At 35.1% G+C, this 15564-nt stretch overlaps 1 protein-coding gene across 20 annotated transcripts in view; it reads left to right on the forward strand.

Moving 5' to 3' along the window:
- The window catches only part of ZNF148 (zinc finger protein 148), a 142037-nt gene that overhangs the window by 35548 nt on the left and 90925 nt on the right, over positions 1-15564 (forward strand). For 16 of the 20 annotated variants that reach the window (XR_012431619.1, XR_012431620.1, XR_010584635.2 and 13 more), the window contains one exon: positions 9029-9109. The gene's annotated coding sequence lies outside the window, so the exon portion shown is untranslated. The remainder of the gene's footprint in view (positions 1-9028; positions 9110-15564) is intronic. The other 4 variants (XM_074033259.1, XM_065539120.2, XM_045385539.3 and 1 more) reach the window with 1 other exon arrangement.

The raw sequence follows: 15564 nt of genomic DNA on the forward strand, positions 1-15564 counted from the left end.
TGAGTAGTGGCAGTAGGAGAACAGATCTAGGCCATTTTGTCTGAACTGGAAGTTGAAGTCCCTGCATCATCTCAATCCAGCGAGTTATTTCAGCATTGAAAATAATGGTATATAATTATGTGTTTTGTGAACTTAAAATTTATTTTTAATTTTTAATTTTTGTGGGTACATAGTAGGTTATATATTTATGGGGTACATGAGATATTTTGATACAGGCATAATAATCACATCATGGAAAATGGGGTATCCATCTCAAGCATTTATCCTTTGTATTACAAACAATACAATTATATTATTTTAGTTATTTAAAAATGTACAGCCTTGTTTACTTTTAAGCATTATGTAAAATGCGTGCTTCACTTATAAACCACACTATCTGACCCTCAAAGTTTTTGTGAGATCAGTCATATCCAGCTCAAGAGGTTGCTAGGGAATAGATGCATACTATTTTCCCGTGCATCTACACATAAACAGAATTTTGTTATTTAGTTAATTAAAGTGAGTTTTTGAATTCTGAGCATTTTCTTCAAAGATGTGTTTAATAGATTGTATTTAAGGTGTTTCAGCTGTTCCCGTAATACGTTACTGCATTTTAGTACTCTTAAACATTTTTCAGAAAAAGACTGAAAATCTTGTATTATGCAACTGATTTATTCTAATTAATAGATTGGAAAAGGTAAGATAAATTGTCATGCTTTTACATTGCCTAGTTTTCTAATGGAGAATAAATTGGCCCCAAATAAGAAAATGTTCACCGTACATTAATAGAAGCTAGTGTTTTTGGCTGGGGACGGTGGCTCACACCTGTAATCTCAGCAACTTGGGAAGCTGAGGTGGAAGGATCACTTGAGGTCAGGAGTTTGAGATCAACCTGGGGAAATGTAGTGAGACCCCATCACTAAGAACAACAGCAACAACTACAGAATCACTGGGCTCCTTTGCGGCTACTTCTTAGTATTCTCTAATTGATTCTTATGGCAAATCTCAGTTTTCCTAATCAGATTTGAAATTATTCCCTTAGCTCAGGGACTATATGATTTTTTTTTTATGTTTAGGCACACCTCTACATTGTGTTTAGTGCCTAGGGTAATTCTGGGCATGTATTCTAGACAGAGTAGATCAGATTGGTTCTGGCATTGAATAAGGTGAAAAATATCAAAAGATGTACTGGAAATGGAGTATGGCTTTTTGTGGCCCACTTATAAGTTTTTAAATGATCATATTATATTTCTTTTTTTTTTTTTTTTTTTTTTTTTGAGACGGAGTCTCGCTCTGTCGCCCAGGCTGGAGTGCAGTGGCGGGATCTCAGCTCACTGCAAGCTCCGCCTCCCGGGTTCACGCCATTCTCTGGCCTCAGCCTCCCGAGTAGCTGGGACTACAGGCACCCGCCACCTCGCCCGGCTAGTTTTTTGTATTTCTTAATAGAGACGGGGTTTCACCGTGTTAGCCAGGATGGTTTCGATCTCCTGACCTCGTGATCCGCCCGTCTCGGCCTCCCAAAGTGCTGGGATTACAGGCTTGAGCCACCGCGCCCGGCCATTTAATTATATTTCATATTAAAACTAGTAATTCCATTCCTTCTTGTTATTTTTGACTTGTGATAGTATTTTTGTTGCTGCTGTTGTTTTTTTGAGACAGAGTCTCACTCTGTCGCAGAGTCGAGTGCAGTGGCACAATGTTGGCTCACTGCAACCTTTGCCTCCCAGGCTGAAGTGATTCTCATGCCTCAGCCTCCCAAGTAGCTGGGATTACAGGTGGGTACCAGCATGCCTGGCTAACTACTTGTAATAGTATTTTAACATGTTTTTGATCACAAAGAATTGACACTTTAAAAATCAAAGTTAAATGAAGTGTTAAACTTTAATTTTTAAATGGGCATTTCTATATTCTTTTCTAGGGTTCCCTTCATTATTACAATAACTTCGTGTAATAAAAATGATGAGTTTTCTCTGATAATATACATATGTATCTATCATTGTAAATAGCATCTTCATGTCAAAATTTATGTCTATTCGTGTTACACTGAACTTTAAAGATGTTTACTTTTTTTCTGATTCCTAGAAGATTGCTAAGAGTAATGTTAAATATATCTTAATTTGAAAATGACCTTACCTGTGGTGTTATGTTAGAGTAGACATTTATTAGGAGGTGGAGGATCTGGTCGATGGCTTTTGTTTTTGATTTGGAGAGAGTCTCACTCTGTTACTCAGGCTGGAGTGCAGTGGTGCAGTCCTAGCTGACTGCAGCCTCAAACTCCTTGACTCAAGTAATCCTCCCACGTCAGCCTTCCTAGTATCTGGGTGGCATGCACCATCTTGCCTGGCTAATTAAAAAAAAATTTTTTTTTGTAGAGATGGTTGCCCAGGCTGGTCTCTATGTTGCCCAGGCTGGTCTCAAACTGCTGGGCTCAAGTGATCCTCCCACCTTGGCCTCCCAAAGTATTGGGATTATAGGCATGAATTGCTGTGCCCGGCCTTAGTTGAAGTCTTTGTCTTGCCACTAAGATGGTGTATAATCTTCGTTACTTAACCTCTTGAACCTGTTTCATCATCTAAAGAACTGAGACAAACAATAGTACTTGCCCAGGTAGTTGTGTGTGAGTGTTTAGAGGGTGGGGAATGAAATGTCACCTGTGAAAGCACTTTGTGAACTCTAAAGTACTTTATCAGAATATGGTTGTTTCATCTTTGAGAAGATTGTTTCAAAGTTTGCCTGGGTGATCTTGATCATCTTAGTACAAAATGTATCATGATTGTTTACAAAATGAATGTTTATTCAGTAAAAATTTAAGAATTAAACAGCGTTTCCTTAAGTTTTGTGGCTTACTAACCTTAAAAATTAATTTACGTTATCTGGGAAAGGATTACATAGTTGCTTGTCAGTGCAGCATCCTCACTGTGATAGGGTTAGTTTTGGAATTTTCTTCTGGAAGCAGGTGATTTAGATTTAAAAGTTCTATCTCTTTAGTGGTTTGTAGTCTAAAGTTTATAAAATGCTTGCTTTTGTAGCATTGTTTATAACAGTGCTTACTTTTGTAGCATTACTGTTTCTAACATGGATGGACAGTTGGTTTCTTCTTTGATGAATGTTTATTGGTTAGTTGATTTGAAAAGATCAAGGGAAGGTGAAAATTTTCACTTGATGGCTTTATTTTACTCACTTTGCTAAGCCAAGTTCTATGTATCTGAGTGCTCCTTTGTAGGATTTTCTTTCTTAGCTAAGTGCAGTAACCACACTAATTGCAAAGTTTTAAAGATTGTGACTTGATTTTTTTATTTTTTTGAAAGGTGATTTCTGGCCAGGCACGGTGGCTCATGCTGGTAATCCCACCAGTTTGGGAGGCCAAGGCAGGTGGATCATGAGGTCAGGAGATCGAGAACATCCTGGCCAACATGGTGAAGCCCCATCTCTACTAAAATACAAAAAATCAGCCGGGCGTGGTGGTGCGTGCCTGTAGTCCCAGCTGTGCAGTAGGCTGAGGCAGGGGAATCGCTTGAACCTGGGAGGTGGATGTTGCAGTGAGCTGAAATCGTGCCACCACACTCCAGCTGGTGACAGAGCAAGACTACATCTCAAAAAAAAAAAAAAAAAGTGATTTCTGGGGTGGTTGGTTTGAATTTACTGGGCTGTCATCCCTCCTTGGGATAGATATGGTTATGAAAAATATACTATTAGGCCATTCAGATATCATTTAGTTCAAAATATATAAAGTGTAACTCTTTAGGGGGAATCTTAATAACTTTAAATTTCAAAGCAGTTATTATAAATTTAAAGAACACGTTCATCTGTTCTTTGCATTGTCACTCTATAGAGATTCAAAACAAATTCATAGAAATCTCTTGCCTGGAACAAGTTTTTATTCTTTTTAAAACATCATTCAGAAAGCCTCATTAAATCATAAAAGTAAGAACTAATTTAAAAATATAACTTGACTAATGTGTAAATGTATAATGTGTAAAATGTGCTCTAGTTAAAAGATGCTAAAGGACTGTAAGCATTTTTAGTTTCAGATTCTTATACCATGTGTGCTGTAATTTATCTTTTCATTGCTTTGGGCTTTTGATTTAAAGGGCAGAGGTAGTCTTTTTATTTGATAGAGCTCCTGGGAGTATAAACAGTTAAAATGTGTAAGCATTATGCATTTCATTGAAACTTTAAAAATGATTTTCTAGAAAGATTGCCTTAATTAACCAAGAACTATGTTCTTTATCAATGAATGGCTTTTCAAAGGATGGTCATACTTAGGAGTAACATTAAGGTTTTATTTATTGCCTTAGAAATTTATATTCTTGACAGAATTTTTGTAGGAGTTTCTTCTAACACATCTTTTATCTGGATCTTGCTACGTTAATTCATAAAACTTCATCTTTAGCAATCTTACTTTTCTAGGCAAAGATGACAGTTAAAACATAATTTGGTGGGCTAAAAGTATACTCTGCAAACAACATAAAGATATACTTTGAAAATATTGTATCAGTAGAAACTGTCTACATGAAATGTGAAATATTTGAAAACATGAAATGTGAAATATTTGAAAATACAAAAGAAGCTCTTCCTATCTGTTGCAACGTGCATGCAGTTTTTGTAGCTCTTCTGAAGGAGTACTTCTGAAATTTGTTACTAGCATTATTTTTAAACAAAGAATGGAAATTAAGTTAGATTGGACTAACCTATTTATGTTGCTAAGAATTATCATGGTGCATTTGATACAGTGTTTCATAAAGTTCATAGTAGACTTATCAGTAGGTTGAATTTCTTTATTGTTAAGACAGTCAAGTCTTTTTCTGGAAATTCTAAGGGTAACGTAATGTTGCCAAACTCCATTTAGGCTGGTTTTGAGACCAAGTTTCACCATTTTGTTAGGTTAATGTGACCTTGGGTGACTTTTCTGCATGCCTTAGTGTTGTTATCTATGATTCCATAATTAGAAAGAGAGTGTTGTATGGTGGTTAAGCTTCTAGAGCCTGATTTTCCTGGGAGGAAATTCCAGCTTTACTAATAATTTAAAAAATACTGCGTCTCTTATGTGTAAGGCACTGGTTTAGGCACTTGGGATATATCAGTGGATAAAACAGGCAAAAATTTTTTCTCTTGTGTAGCTTATAGTTAGGGCAGGAAAAAAAAACATAAATAAGTAGGTTGTGTAATATGTTAGGAGGTGGGCAGTACTGTGCAAAATGTATAACAGGATAAAAGGGGGATTGAATGTATATGGTGGAATGTTGCAATTTTAAATGGTGTGACTGGAAGAGGCCTCATTAACAAGACTTTAGCAAGACTTTGTAGTAGCTAAAGGATTTAGTTACAAAGATCTCTCGAGGAAGAGTGTTCCAGACAGAGGAACAGCCAGTGCAGTAGATTCTGCTGCATGCTGGAGATTCTGGGGCAATAAGGAGGTCAGGTCACTGCTGCTGGAGTGGAGTGAACAAGGGGAGAGGATAGAAAATGAGGTCTGAAAGATGAGGGTGGGTAGTGTTGGAGGTGGTCGTTGATGGGTGGGGGATAAGCACAGTAGTGCATGTAAGGCTTTGTAGACCCTTATAAGGAGTTTGGTTCTGCCTCTTACTACTTTCATATTCTTTGGTAAATTATATAACCTTTTAGTTTTGTCATCTGTAAAATGTGAATAATAACAATACCAATCTCATAGGCTTGTTGTTTTGATTGAGTTAATACCTGTAGTGTCCTAGGAACACTACTGAGCAGAGTCCAAAGCATATATTCATTACTTATATATTGCATATATTCTTACATGTGGAATCAACATTAAGAGATCACCTTCTTCCTTTTCTTTTGAAAAGGTAGCATAGGGAGAGTTAATTGATCACTGCTTTGACTTTTCTATGATAAATTGCTTATGCTTCAATTGTATCACATTATTATCACAAACATTTACTCTGTATGTGCTTATCATCCTTGCTAAATTATGAATGCCTTTGGACAGAGACCAGGGTATTTTATTATGTCTTAGGAATCTTAATGTGTTGTAAATATATATCATGTGATAAAAAATGTTGACTAAATTAATGACAAAAATGTTGGCTTAATTAATACATCGGACCACCTGCTAGTAAGTATATTGGAACATTGCCAGTCTATCAAAGCTAAATAGTGGAAGGGTGGTAGCTAATGGCCTCTGCAAAATATTTATGTATTTTATTTCTGTGCCATAATTATTCAAATTGGTATTAGTAGAAAATTTCCTTAAATATTATATGGGTATACAAGTTTATACCATGTAAAACGAAAAGTCTTTATGTATATTATATATCTGTTAACATTTGCTGTCATTGGTTGATAGGAAACAACTACTATCTTGATTGATAGCATAGATACAATAAAACTCTTACTTTAAAATATAATAGTTCCCTACTTACAGTGGTTTGATTTAGGATTTTTTGACTTTATGATGATGCAAAAGGCATAGGCATTTAGTTATAGGCATAAACTTGTTACTTATTGGGAAATAACCTCTTCATAAGTCAAGGAACATCTGTATATTTTTAGTCTTAATCTGTTTATATCTGCCCAAGTGTTTATAATCAAAGATTATTTAGCCAGCAAAATGTTAAAAGAATTGCTAAGCAGGAATATTCACTGACTGCTGAAGTGGGGTAGTAGGGCAAGGAAAGAGTAAGATCTGAACTGACTTGGGTGGTTGTCCAAGTAATTTTACATCTGCCTTTTTGTATTTGCTTGGTTTCAGTTTCCAGCTTAGTAGGTTCTCTTCTCCCCATTCTTGGTTGAGAGGAGTGGAAGAGGAGAAAGGGGGATAGAGGCTTGAAGACATGAAATTAGTAGATGATGCTAAATGAATTAGGGTTCCAGAGACAGACTATGTGACAGGTGACTTGGGGGTAATTGTGGGTTTACATGGTAGAGGAATGGTTGTGTGGGAAAGACATTCTAGAATTTCTGTTTATAAATTTATACTTTGAGGTTATATTATTTTGTGTGTATGCATGTTTACTTTTCCTTCTTGCTTCACTATTTTATTTTTGTTTTCTTTTTACATATCTAAGTTATATTCTTTGATGTATGACAGCAGTAATCTAGTGCTTTCAATAAAATGTGATGCAAGAAGGTGAGTATGCTTTTTGTGAAAATGTGTTCGACTGAATATTAAGATTTCAAAAACATTTGTCCAGTCTGTAGATGTTACTAGCTCATGATGAGTTGTGTAATAATATCCTGATTGTGGAGTAGCTACATCACATCAACTTTTTAAAAGACTCATAATGTTAAAATGCATAATGTGAAGACATTTTTTCCCCTTATATAGGTTTTGCAGTGTCCTTTTCTGTTCAATTTTATTCTTGTAATTAGCAATTCTAAAAGTTGGATATAGTAATGTATGTAGCAATATATGGACAGAATATATAATATTCTAATAGAATACTGAACAGCGGCAGTGTAATGCAGAAACAGTTGTTAAAAGAAGAACTTTAGACAAATTTAGCAGAGCGTACATATCTGTGCAAAGAACTATTCATAAATCAGGCAGCACTCTGAACCAGAAGAGGTTTGGAGAGCTCCACCCAGCAACATAGGCAGGCAGTATTTATACACGGAAAAAGCAAATGACAAGCAGAAATAGCTTGATTGGTTACCTCTTGGCATTTGCCTTATATGGACATAGTCTTATCAGGTGACAGTCTGTAATTGGCTGAGGCTTGGCTACTGTGATTTGCTGAGACTCAGCTACTTGTTACAAAAATATACTCTTAAATTAGGTAGCAGTTTGTTTACATAGTAAGTTAGGTTTTGTTGGCTACCCAGAGGGGCAGCTTTAGACCTAATTTAATTTAACATAATTTTGCTTTACTTTACCCATTTTTAATAGTGTCTAACTTAGTAGTATAGTTTTATAGCTTTTATTATCCTTTTGGTACTCTTGCTATAGAAGTATGTACTTAAAATAACTTTGCATAATTGAGAGGAATGACATATATATGCTTTTGAATGCTTGGCTGCAAAACATTGAGGCAGGCAATTAGGAGCTTAGTAGAAATAAAGTATTTTAAAGTATATTTTTTTGTAACTAGCTCAATAACAAAGCTACTGACTAGCTAAGTACTGGAAAATGCTAAATTATCAGAAAGACTGTACTGTTTGTAGTTTCTTGATAAAGCATATGTAAATACAACCTTGAGTTGATATACTTGGTTATTTTCTAGAGATTATCAATTTCTAGAAAATACCCTGCTTTTACATTTATGGCTTTTATTGATGTGCAAGGTATTTATGGATCCCTAAACTTGTATTAGGACTGTTACATAAAATGCTTTACCTATTGTTTCTGAATAAAATTATATTTGGCTTGTTCTTTATTTCTGATAATTCAACTTTCAGTCTTCATTACTTTCATTTAATATACTTGGGAAAAATCCCAGTTACATGAATAAAGTGATCTGTGGTTGGTATCAATGCAGTACCAATGTGGAATGTTAATTTTCTGTGTTAGTCTCTGCTAAAAGGTTGATTATAGCATAATGTTTAAAAAATATTGATGGACCATTTTAGCATTATTAAATACCTTTTGCTTTGAACTTTTAAGATGCTTATGTTTGTATTTTCAAAAACTGCATCCTTAATATATTTAGATTTTTTCAGCTGAGGGAAATGTTACTATAAGAGTTTATCAAGAAAATAGTGCTATTTGAGTGTTGGAGAGTGTCAGAATATGATTTTAATGAAACACATTTGTGCTTTCCTTCCTATTTTAGGATATTTAAGATGATTGTCAAGGTTATTGTCCTGACTTCAAAGAAATCTTAATCCTTCACTGGAAGTTAAGTTGGAAAAAGTCCAATTTGTATCTGAGTCATTGTTGTAATATCATTTAGCATCGATGGGTCATTGTACTCAGACGAAGTGTTAGTTGTTACTAATTTTATTTAACAGTATCTACCATGGTAAGAATTTTGTTAAACTTAGGACACTTAAATGTAACAATTTTACCTGACTTTAAGACTGTGTTTAATCCTGATTCTTTTGGGGGATAACCTGTGTTTGTGTACTTTTGTAGGATAGAGGGAGGAATCAGCAGTTTGAAAATTCAAGCACGTGATCTGGCGGGATGGGCGTTTGCCTGACATATTTAATGGAGGTAATTCAGCATTGTTTGACTCAATCTTTAATTTTTACCTGTGATAGATGCCCATGTTACTACACATACTTACAGTAACTGTTGGGTATAAGTGTGCATTTATGGCCAATCCCTTTTTATATTCATATAAATAACATCACTATTATAAATATTATAAATAATATGTAGATACGGACATATGTACATAGAAAATGACATTGTTAATTTTATAAGATTAGGTCCATTATCTTCTCTTAAGATTACTTGCATATCTTCTTTTAGGCCTCTATGTTAGGAAGGCAAATGATCCTCTCCTTTCTTGTTGGCCTATGTTGGTGCATATATTAAACCTATGCTTTTATCTTTCATACAACGTGAAAGAAATTATCTAACAGTTTTCAAAGAGTTTACATATCTGTCGGTGGCACATACTCATGTCAATTTTTAATGATCATAAAAATTATTCTATTTGTTGTATTTTTAATTTTTTTATTTTTTTTATAGAGACAGGGTCTCGACTATGTTGCCCAGGCAGGTCCTGAACCCCTGAACTCAAGTAGTCCTCTTGCCTCAGCCTCCCAAAGTGCTAGGATTACAGGTGTGAGTCACTGTACCTGGCCTGATCATAAAAATTCTAAGTTTCTCTCTGCATTTTAAAATTTGTTTTTTGAGAATTTTTTTGTTTTTTGAGATAGGGTTTTTGCCCTGTTGCCCAGGCTGGAGTACAGTGGTGTGATCTTGGCTCACTGCAACCTCTGTCTGCGGGGCTCAAGTGATCCACCCACCTCAGGCCTCCCAAGTAACTGGGACCACAGGCACAGGCCACCCTACCTGGCTAACTTTTGTGTTTTTTTTTGTTGAGATAGCATTTTGCCATGTTGCCCAGGCGGATCTTGAACTTCTGAGCTCAAGCAATCCATCTGCCTTGGCCTCCAAAGTGCTGGGATTATATACCTGAGCCACTGCGCTCAGCCTGAGAATTCTTTTTCACCTTGTGTATTGAAATTATTTGGAGTTTCAGTGGCCATATTTTAGGATTTTCCTAGTTTTTCCTCATCTTCTGATAATTGTTATGGTCAATATTTTTCACTTCTTTACTCATGTTTATTATATTAGGTGTATACACTTAGGCAATAGAGAATGTTATAACATCGAAAAAAGGCTTTCCAACCCTTTCCTATTCGGTATAATCATTGTATATCCTTGCAGACAATTTCTATACATATACAAGCATTTATGTGTGTGCTTATATTTACACAGTTTTTTACACAAATGAGATCACACCATATTATTCAGTAATATTAAAAAAATAAACTTCCACATTTTTGCAAATCATTCCTTCTCATTTTATGCTGCATAGTATTCTAATATTTGGACATATCATAATTTTTCTAACTAGTCATCTACTTATGGATATTTAGCCCCCTTTTTTTGCTATTGTAAATGATGATGTAGTGAATATTCTTGGGTACACCTTTGCACATATTTAAAAATTTATCTGGCTAGGTGTGGTGGCTTATGCCTGTAATTCCAGCATTTTGGGAGGCCAAGGCAGGTGGATCACTTGAGGTCAGGAGTTCGAGACTAGCTTGGCCAACATGGTGAAACCCCAGCTCTACTAAAAATACAAAAATTAGCCAGGCATGGTGGTGGGTGCCTGTTATCCCAGCTACTCAGGAGACTGAGGCTGAAGAATTGCTTAAACCCAGGAGGCGGAGGTTGTGGTGAGCCAAGATGCCACCACTGCATTCCAGCCTGGGCAACAGAGCAAGACTCTGTCTTAAATTAAAAAAAAAAAATTATATATATATATATATCTGTAGTATAAATTCTGAAGGGAAAAATCACTGGACTGAAGATTATGTACATTTAACAATTTGGTGGATAAATTGCCTAACTCTAAAAAGAAGGCCAAATATCAGTAGTCTGTGAGAGAGCGGATCTCTGTATCTCTTTGACAACACTAGCTAGTGTCAAACTTTTTAATATTTGTCAGTTTTTTGTTGATTAGCTTTGCTTTTCTTACGAATGAGTTTGAAGATTTTCCCCCTTATTATTGGCCATAATGTATGTTTTCAGTTACCGATTTGGTCATGTGCTTTGCCGTTTTATGGAGCTCTTTATGTTTTTGTATATTAAGGAAAGGAGCCTCTTGCCATTTTTTTTTTTAAGTTTTCCAGTTGACAATTGTATACACTTATGAGGGTGTAATGTTTTTTATTTTTACTTGACACATATATAGTGTATATTTATGGTAACATACATGGTGTACATTTAAATTTTATACACTATTAAAACATTGTTGTGTAATGATCACATCTGGCTAATTAGAGTATTTTCATCACTTTATATATTTACCATTTCTTTGTGAGCCTCTTGTCATTTATTAGATTACTTTTGCTCAAGTTTTGCTCATCTTTTGATTTTATTATTTTGCCCAACAGAAGTTTTCATTTTTTATTGTTGAATATAGTAATCTCATCTTCCGTGACTGAGGTGGGCAGTGGAGAACAGTTCTGTGTTAGATTTAAAAGGTCTTTATCATCGATTATAGGGCTCACTTTTCCCTTCAGGTTATAGCATCTCTGAATAACATGAATCTCTTCATACTTCAACTTTTGTTTCTTTTTCTTCTTTTTCGTAAATTAGTTTGGCCAGGTGTCTTTAGGAAGAAAATGAATATACATAAATAATTATCTTTTAAAATATAAATAATAAGTATTGGGGCTCATAATGGAAGAAGAGGTACACATTCATAATGACAACTACAAAGATAAAAATGCCTGGGAGCATATTACTTAAAAAAAAATTGAAACTCTATGGAAGAATAAGAAAGAGTATTTGAATCAGTTCACATTTTTTGATAAGATACATATGAAATTCTTCAAATATATATTTAATGCTATATATTTTAAGTATTGCTTTAGCTGCATCCTGTAAATTTTGATATTTTTCGTTTTCATTCAGTTAAAAATATTTTCTAATTTCCCTTTACATTTTGTCTTTGTTATTTAGAAGTTGGAAGTTTAATTTCCAAATGTTTGTGGATTTCCCAGTTTTTTAGTTGATATCAAATTCAATTCTGGTATGGTTAGAGAATATATAAATGTACTTGTTTATAAGACAGGGTCTTGCTGTGTTGCCCAGGCTGGTCTTGAACTCCGGGGCTTAAGCAATCCGTCCACCTCAGGCTCCTGAAGTGTTGGGATTACAGGCGTGAGCCACCTTGTGTGGCTCAGACAACATATTTTTATGACTTCAATCCATTTAAATTTAGTGAGACTTATTTTGTGGCCCAGCATGTGGCCTTTCCTAGAGAATGTTTTAAAACAATATGTATTCTAGTATTGTTTGGTAGTGTTTTCAATATATGCCACTTACGTGTAGTTGGTTGATAGTGTGGTTCCGGTCTTCTCTGTCCTTTCTAGTTTTCTTTTTTTTTTTTTTTTTTTTTTTTGAGACGGAATCTCGCTGTGTCGCCCAGGCTGGAGTACAGTGGCCGGATCTCAGCTCACCGCAAGCCCCACCTCCCGGGTTTACGCCATTCTCCTGCCTCAGCCTCCCGAGTAGCTGGGACTACAGGCGCCCGCCACCTCGCCCGGCTAGTTTTTTGTATTTTTTAGTAGAGACGGGGTTTCACCGTGTTAGCCAGGATGGTCTCGATCTCCTGACCTCGTGATCCACCCATCTCGGCCTCCCAAAGTGCTGGGATTACAGGCTTGAGCCACTGCGCCCGGCCATCTAGTTTTCTGTCTAATTATTATATCACTTATTTAGAGTGAGACATTGAGATCTCCAAATATAATTGTTGAATTTTTAATTTTTCCTTTCAGTCGTGTTAGTTACTGCTTCGTTATTTTGGGACTCTTTTTAGATGCATACACAATTGTTATATCTTCCTGATGTTTTGACTGTTTATTATTATGAAATGTCTTTCGTTGTCTCTATCTGTTTTATCTGATGTTAATATAGCCATTCTGTCTCTTATGGGTACTGCTTCTATAGTATATCCTTTTTTTCCCCATCCTTTTACTTTCAGTTTTGAATGTAGGATATGTCTTTTGTTGACAGCATATAGTTGGAATTTGTGTTTCTGTCCTTTCTGACAGTCGTTGCCTTTCCATTGGACTATTTAGACCATTCATATTTAATTAGGGATATAGTTGGATTTACATTTGCCATTTTGGTACCTGCTACACACACACACACACACACACACACTATATATATACACACACACACATATAAAAAGATATATATACATATATATAAAGCAAGTATATATAGTGTCATTTCACTATGGTTTATATATGATATGGTCCTTTATATATATATGTATCTACATAGATATAGATAGATATCTCCTATGTTTTTGTTCCTTTGTTTCCTCTATTGCCTTTTGTGTTAAATACTTTTCAGTGTGCCATTTTAATTACTCCAGTGATTTTTTTAACTGTATATTTTTAAAGATATTTTCTTTGTGGTTGCTGTCAGGATTATGCATTTTAACAGGCTGCTTATTATCAGTAAGATAAAGAAACTTCCCTCCAATGTAGGTCCATTTTCTCTTCTTTATTGTACCGCTATTGTAATATACTTCTCTATATATTATAAACCCAGTAGTACAGTGTTGTGATCATTGCTTTATACATTCTTAGGTGTTTTAAAGGAAGGAAGAAATGAGAAAAATATGTTTATAGAGTCTTTTTTGAATTAACCCACATATTTGCCATTTCTGGTGCTCTTCAATTCTTTCTGTGTATTTAAGTCTGATGTCTTTTCCTTTCAGCTTGATGGGCTTCCTTTGGTGTTTGTTTAAGGCAGGTCTGCTAGCAAAAACAATTGTCTCAATTTTTGGTTATCTGGGAATATTTTTTCATTTTTGAAGGATAGTTTTGCTGCCTTCTTGGTTGACAGCTGTATCTTTCAACTTTTTGAATATGTGATTTCACTGTCTTCTTGTCTCTATTGTTTTTAACTGGAAGTTAGCCACTAATCTCTGCGTATGCTGAATCATTATTCTCTTCCTACTTTCAAGATTTTTCTCCTTGTGTTTGCTTTCAACAAGTTTGACTACGTTGTGTCCAGTTGTAGGTTGCTTTATATTTTCCTACTTTAAATTCATTGTGCTTCTTAGATCTGTAGATTTATTTTCCTTAGAAAAATTAAATTTGGGGCCAGGCATGGTGGCTCATACCTATAATCCCAGCACAGGTGGGGATTTGAGAGGCCAAGGTGGTCACATCACCTGAGGTCAGGAGTTCAAGACCAGCTTGGCCAACATGGTGAAACCCTGTCTCTACAAAAATACAAAAATTAGCCAGGCATGATGGCGGGTTCCTGTAATCCCAGCTACTTGGGAGGCTGAGGCAGGAGAATCGCTTGAACCTGGGAGGCACAGGTTGCAGTGAGCCGAGATCACACTATTACACTCCAGACTGGGTGACTGAGCGAGACTCCATCTTAAAAAAAAAAGAAAGTAAATTTGTCACGTTTTGGCCAATATTTTATTAATTTTTTTTTTCTTCCCTTCTTTCCTGGTACTCAAAATGTTGGTAAGCTGGATGTTGTTCCACATGTCTTTGAGGCTCTGTTCATTTTGCTTCCATCTTTTTCCACTCTTGTTTTTCAGAGTAGATGGTTTCTATTGATGTATCTTAAAAGTCACTGATTTTCTTTTGCCATAAATCTGTTGAGCCCTTCTGATGAATTTTTTATTTCTGTTACTGTATTCTTAAACTTCAGGATTTCCATTTGGTTCTTTTACATAATTTCTGCATCTTTGTTGAGGATCTCTTATTGGTTGATTGCGGTTTTTCATAATTAAAAAACTTTAAAACATGAGTTCCTTTTAACATATTTAACATATCTATAATAGATATTTTACAAAATATATTGTAACAACTCTGGATTGTGATGAGCCCCTCCCCTTTTATTGTTACTGTTGTCATTTCACTATAGTTTATATATGATACAATCCTATTGAGGAAAAGAAATTTTATTTTGCATGAAAGTGTATCTGGAAAAAGAGATATACGTGAATATCCAGGAAAATTCTGAAATGCAAGAGTACTGAGAGGTGAACAGCTCTATAAGAATTTGGACTTTTAAAAAAATATGTAAACTGTTGAAATGTTTTTTAAAAAATGAATTAATATACTTTCTGAAGTTCAAAGAGGAAATCATTACTGATATGGATGTAGGTGGGAAAGACTATTCTTTTTGCCTTTGCACCATCCTAAGCTAATGTAAAATCATAGGATCTTTCATGTATCATCTGGTGTCCACACTTCTTGTGAAGGAGTGTTTGCAAACTATTCTTGATAGATAGGAATCTAATATTTTAAGAACCTCCAGGGTAGGAAATTCCATAAAATCTTTAGTCTGTTAACTATGCTCTGAATACTTACTGCCAGGAAGTTTTCTTCCTGTGTATAGCCTATACTCTGTTTTTGTTTTGAACGTGCTAAAAATTT

The sequence above is a fragment of the Macaca fascicularis genome, chromosome 2, assembly GCF_037993035.2.
Source record: "Macaca fascicularis isolate 582-1 chromosome 2, T2T-MFA8v1.1".
NCBI classification, from domain to species: Eukaryota; Metazoa; Chordata; class Mammalia; order Primates; family Cercopithecidae; genus Macaca; species Macaca fascicularis.